Source organism: Cephus cinctus, unplaced genomic scaffold (genome assembly GCF_000341935.2).
Source record: "Cephus cinctus unplaced genomic scaffold, Ccin1 Ccin1_scaffold0935, whole genome shotgun sequence".
NCBI classification, from domain to species: Eukaryota; Metazoa; Arthropoda; class Insecta; order Hymenoptera; family Cephidae; genus Cephus; species Cephus cinctus.
This window is the reverse complement of record NW_014333502.1, coordinates 491,031-496,859: the sequence shown is the minus strand read 5'-3', so window position 1 is coordinate 496,859 and position 5,829 is coordinate 491,031. Positions and strand designations below refer to the sequence as shown.

General features: G+C 48.8%; 1 protein-coding gene across 6 annotated transcripts in view; it reads left to right on the top strand.

Annotated features, from left to right (window-relative positions):
• LOC107271370 overlaps nucleotides 1-5,829 on the top strand; it is a 65,282-nt gene that overhangs the window by 52,264 nt on the left and 7,189 nt on the right. The window contains exon 1 of one of the 6 annotated variants that reach the window (XM_015747293.2): nucleotides 2,604-3,652. The exons of the other annotated variants lie outside the window; for them this stretch is intronic. The gene's annotated coding sequence lies outside the window, so the exon portion shown is untranslated. Of the gene's footprint in view, nucleotides 1-2,603; nucleotides 3,653-5,829 lie in introns of those variants that run through there. 6 annotated transcript variants of the gene reach the window in all.

The following is a 5,829-nucleotide window of genomic DNA, read 5'->3' as shown; positions in this document are numbered from 1 at the left end:
CCCCCCCCCCCCTCCGGACAATTTAATAATGAACTGCGGTATGAATTAAACGATATATCATTGGGCAAGAGAAGACGTAGATATCGCTGTTGATAAGAATCGGCGATCGCAGCGCTAGACGTGGACTATATGGGAAGTATTATTGTGAAGGTTACTTGATAAAATTTTGAGTCCACGGGGATTTCTCTGTTTTGAGGAATACCTTGTGCGCGGCCACGCATTCTCGGCGTACGCCGGGAACCGGCGCAGAAGGGAAGCTTTATGTTCTTACGGGTTTACAAGTAGCGACCAAAGTCATTGCTCAATTTCCACTTGAGTATGTGGAATCGGTAGAGATCAGTGAACTCGTCTAAGAGACGCTAAGGACCGTATAACTTTGGTTGCGTACGTCGGGCTTGTGGTATTGCGTGAATGTGGTTGTTGCGTCGATGGTCGCGGGGTGATGGGAAATCCTGGCGGCGTTCATTGATAAAGAAGACAGAGAAAAAAAGCAAAGGTATCTGTATAACAGAGAGAGAGAGAGAGAGAGAGAGAATGGTGCTAATTTGGAGGGTGCGAAGTAGACGTCGGGTACGTCGTAGGTCTGTTATTACTTGAAAATGTTCCGGCGTCGCAACCTCGATTACGCTGCTGGCGTCACTATTACTTTACGTTAGTAGTTGCACTTTCTCCATGGCATCCGTGCGAGCCTTGCTCTTAAACATAGATGGGAGAAAGGCTGAAAATCGAGCGAGACGTCGTGTCGTACTTCGGGAAACTAATTGGGGCAAATAGAAATAGCGATAAAAACAACTACCTTATTGCTACCGATGTTAACAAGTACATGAGTAATGGTTCACTCTTGGCGGTGAAAAAAATCGAAACCAGAGCAAAATACGAGGTACGAGCGTTTAACAGTGTCCGTTTGAATTCTTCAGGTGGTGAGATATGACACGCGTACAGTCGTACGCGCATGCGCCCTCAGAATCAGGGTCACGATAGGTGAAAATTGCTAGAAAACGAATTACTGAACAATTGCGCCTGCATAGTCATGTGGAATAGCATCGCGTGTACCGTGGCACGCGTTAAAGGAGTAGAAAGCTCTGGAGCGAGTCTGGATTGCAATGCGAGTAAACACGGGAAAGGTAATGCAGACGTTGTTTTACGGGTGGAAGATTCGAGAGGGAATTTTCGTCGTCGCAATATCCATTGGTCGTGTTTTAATTCCGTCTTCTAGCGATGCATTGCGTATAGTTAAACGCATCGCAATTTGGCGATCAAGGTTGAACCGCGTCCGTCCCTCCCTGACGTCTCCTCCGACCGTCGGCGCCCCACCTTGTCCCTTCCCCGGCTTTCATCCTGGCCATTGCACATGTCCGCGGTCAAGTTTAGAAATAGTACAACTGCGCAAGGGGTGACCGCACTGAACATTTTTTTATCCCTCCGCGAGAAAACACCCACGTGGGTATATAGCGTCCATATGCGCAGAAATGAAGATACGAAGAAACAATGTATGCATAGCGTGTTGCTGGTATATAGTATATACGCATATATATATATATATATGTATATGTATACCTGAATGCTAAACGGAGCGGGTGTAGATGGTCGACAAAGAAAAAAACGCGAGAGAAAAGAGAGAGAGAGGTTGGTGTGTAGAGTGAGATATATTAGGATGGTAGGAGATGGGATAAATGAGGTAAAGAGAAAGAGAAAGAGAGAGAGAGAGGGGGGTTAGAATGAAAAGAGAAGAGCAAAAAGGGAGAAATAGGGAGAGGACAGTGAAAACGTTGGGCTTCGGGTTGGCGCCCGAGGCTGGGCTAACAAAATTACATAAAAAGCGAAGGTGACCGAGGCTGATTCATGGGGGCTGATGCCCTCGTTGTCTGGTATTCGGCATGGGGTAGGGATCCCAGGAGCCCTGCCCTCTCTGCCAGAGTTCTTATTCCAGCGGCTTCTGCGTCACTTGACCTCATCCATGTCTCGCGGGCGTTGAAACTGCCAGGAGGGTAGGAGGGCGAAACTCTCGATCTCAATTGGTGGTCTCAAGTGTTTATCCGGTGGAGAAGGATGACGATAAAATACCTTATTCTCGGAGAAAGCAGAAAGAAAGGTTGCAAACAATATTTGCCGGACCGCCTCTACCTCCTGCCTCGCGTCCTAGTGAGACCAAAAAGCGCTCATCGATAACGACGATAACAGAGGAGAAAGGTTCGTCGTGAAAACAACGAACGTGGTCCAGGTCCCCAAGTTAATGACCTTTGACTTGCAAGGAGCAGCCATCGTTTTGGTGACCTTGAAGGGCTCATCGATACCGTCGCGGGGCTACCTGACGATGATCCAACTGACGCTGGACCTGGACACGACCGGCCAGCATCACGGCTCGGCGCAATCTAATTAGGCAAGACGCTCTGGCAATTCGGCGGAGACGTTGCGCTCGTTCTACTAGTGGGGTGACGCTAGAGTAACCGTCGGGAGTAGCAGGCGTCTCTGTGGAGGAGGAGGAGGAGGAGGAGGAGGTGAACGCTCGGGTGGGGGGAACGTGTGACGCAGGAGGCCGGAGCGCGAGTAAGGTTGGTCGTCGTAGTAGGGACCGTGAGTAAGTAGTGGGCGAGCAGGTCTGATTCTGATCACTGGTAAACGTAGACTCTACGTAGGTACGGTGTATATGCGCCTGATACGACTCCGAGCAAGTGGTGGTAGCCCGAGCAGACGGACGCTAATACGAACGGAGCATAAACCGAGCATAAAGCGTTGAGCTACCTACTGCTCAACGAGAGGGAGGAGGTCTCCGAGCCTTCTCGGCTCTGTCTTGACTCTTCCCCAACCCTAGTGCCCCCTCCCTAATTTAGTGGCTCAACGTACCTCCTCTCCTTCCCCTATCTTTTGCCTCCTGCTATCCCTCCGTCGCCCCTCTTCACCGTCCTGCCGATACTCCGCTCACGCTTCCCCGACCCCACCCACACTGCCCCTGCCTTCCTAGCATCAAACTCCAGCCAGACGACATTGGGGCCAGAGACAGAGTTGTGAGTTTCACGCAGCGGCCACTCAGTTTGCAGCGCGACACTGCACCGAGCGGACGTGCATCTCGCTTAGCTCTCCCGGATCTGTATACAATATACATATATACATTGATATATTGAATATTGAACTGCACAGATAGATTGATATCGTCGTCGTGAACGCCGAAGCATCGATCGAACCAAAACATTAGTGACTTGAGGACTGTCGGCTGGTTAACTGGTGCGACATAGACACATCGATTAATACTTCGTAGCATCGTCTGCGAGATCGCGATCGCAAGTACGTATTACGCGCGTTGAAGTGGTACTGCTATAATAAATAGTAGGAAGAAGCAAAACAGAAGAAGAAAGCTTGAGGAGTGCTCCAAGGATTTATCGGGAGACTATAGGAAGACTGTGATTTTATTTTCGGACAAACTTTTCAAATCTTCATAACCGACAGACGCGCACTTTGGTTATCTCAGAGTAGCCGCGTGGTTTAGGTATGTTCGGCGCGGCAGTTTCAAAAGTTTTACCGTAACGCGAACGAGGAGATCAAAGGGAAGGAAAATCATCGGATCCGAAAAAGATCATCCCCGTAAGGACTACCTACCGTAAAGTGGATCACAGTTCTTCCGTGCCGTTGTACTTGGCAGCACCTTTCAAGATTGGTGAGTAGACAGTGATACCGACATGTCTCATGTCTCAAGTATTTAATACCTCAGACTTGTCAGTCGTCTTGCGAAGCACACGTGTTCCATGCACATTCTATACGTTTCCATCGTCCATACGTAAAGCTCGGTAACGTCAGTTTGTCATCCACGATCTTCGAAATTCACCGCGAATTCAAAAGCCACGTGACTCGCCCGTCTGTGCACTCTCCTCGATCAGTACCCAAGCCTAATATTTCAACCGTTTGAATTCTCCGTAATCTCAGCGTCGAATGACGCAATCATGGCATCGCTCTCGTAAACTTCGACCGTACATGAAGTAACCTGTACGTAGCCTGCCCTGCCATTGTTCCCCGTAACGTTCATATTGACGTTCGCCTATGTGATACTCGTATCTTATCGTGTTTCCGACTGACAAAACAGTATCAAACACGTCGTACGATCGACCACTAATCCATTTACCTGAAAATCACGTAAAATCGCCTGACGTCGTGCGCCGCTCTTTAGATCGCGATAAAAATAAAAAGGTAGCATTGCCTCTCCTCCAAGATTCTCGAAACACGGTAAAGTCCCGTCGCAACCTCAGTTCAAGTATTAACGTGTCCATCGGTCGTCTGGAAATTCCACGAGTCCCCAGGACACGACTCTACGGTTCCATTGTCTTAGTCATAGACTCCAACGTTATGTCATTACACTTTGGACTAATCGAGCGCGACGGACACATAACGATCAAAGTCGAGTCCTCGCGTTGGAGTTTCGATGCGTGTAACTCGTTGCGTTTAATATTCACTGAGAAAGCGTCGCGGACGCCTGCGAAATTAGTGTTTGCTAGTCTCCAGCGAGCACGTGGCTCGCAGAAGCATTGTTCCCTAACCTTTTAACCCGTGGAACGTGCTGGCAGTCCTGTGTGTATGCTCAGAAATAGCGTAGCGTCTCTTTTGACTTGTTCGAAACTCCTGCCAATCTCTGTTCCCCTTCTACCGTTCTCTACTAACGCAATTATTGTACGTATTGCCACTTCTACCACCACCATCGCCACTACCCACCGACCATCGCTAACGGTCGAGGAGAAGGTACTGTATTGTATATGTTGGCAGAAGTGGGCCACGGCCTAATTCGCAGTTCTCGCGTAACCTCGACGTTTCAGATCGCTCGTACGCGTTTCAGCGAGAAGCTCGCGTGCTGCGGTGCCCCCTGGTGGTCCTTGCGGGTTACGATTTTTCCTCTCGCCATCGCTTCTGGCTCGTACGTAACAGCACAAACAAAATACGACAGCGCAAGTAAAATTCGTGATAGCTCGCAGGAGAGCTCGAGCCAAATAGCCTGTATGGGGTAATAGAATTTGATAGGTTTAAGCATACCTACCTTAATGCTGCTGTTGCTTAGGTTATTTGTATTGGGGTCAGCTTTTTTTTGCGTCACAATTTCCCGGCCTCTTATCTTCGTTCGTTAGCTGATAAGACCACCAGTACGACTAATTTGAACGAGCTCGTCGGTTTTTGTAGTATCACGAGAGAACAGCCCGCGGAGGAGGCGTTACGCAATGCGGTGGCATGGGTTTACTCTTTTAAAAGTTATGGGCCTAACGTTCTCGTTAATGCCGGTAACCGTCGCTGTAACGTCAACTGGGAACGACGCTAACTTCTTTACCGGCAGAGCGAATAAGATAACGCGGTTATTTGAACTCCTTGAATCTTTCACCCATTCGGGCGCATTCGTTTTTGCCGCGGATGAGAAAAGTCCTTCGACTCTCTCGCTCCTTTTAAGCGCCAACGAACCTCCGACGGCAGAGAGAACCTTAAAACGCGTGCACGATATCGGGAGCTCTGACGAGTGACTTTTAATCGCTCTCACGTAACAGAATGCGATATCTTTATCGTGTTTTGAGAAAATATTATTACAATGAACTGATTTACCACTTTTTCTTACTCCTTCGATAGTCCGATACTTCGCATTAGCCTTTTTCCTCCTGGCTTCAACCGTTATCCCTCTCTCGCTTATTGAACGAACTTTGCCTTCTCTCTCTTTCTCCCTGCGCGTTGACACTGCCAACTCTGTAATTGCTGACATCGCATACGTGAGTCTAACGTCCGTCCTGGAATATTTGAGGCACGCGCTAGTTCGTGGTAAGCGATAAATATTGGAGCAAGAGAGAGAGAGAGAGACAGAGCGACCGG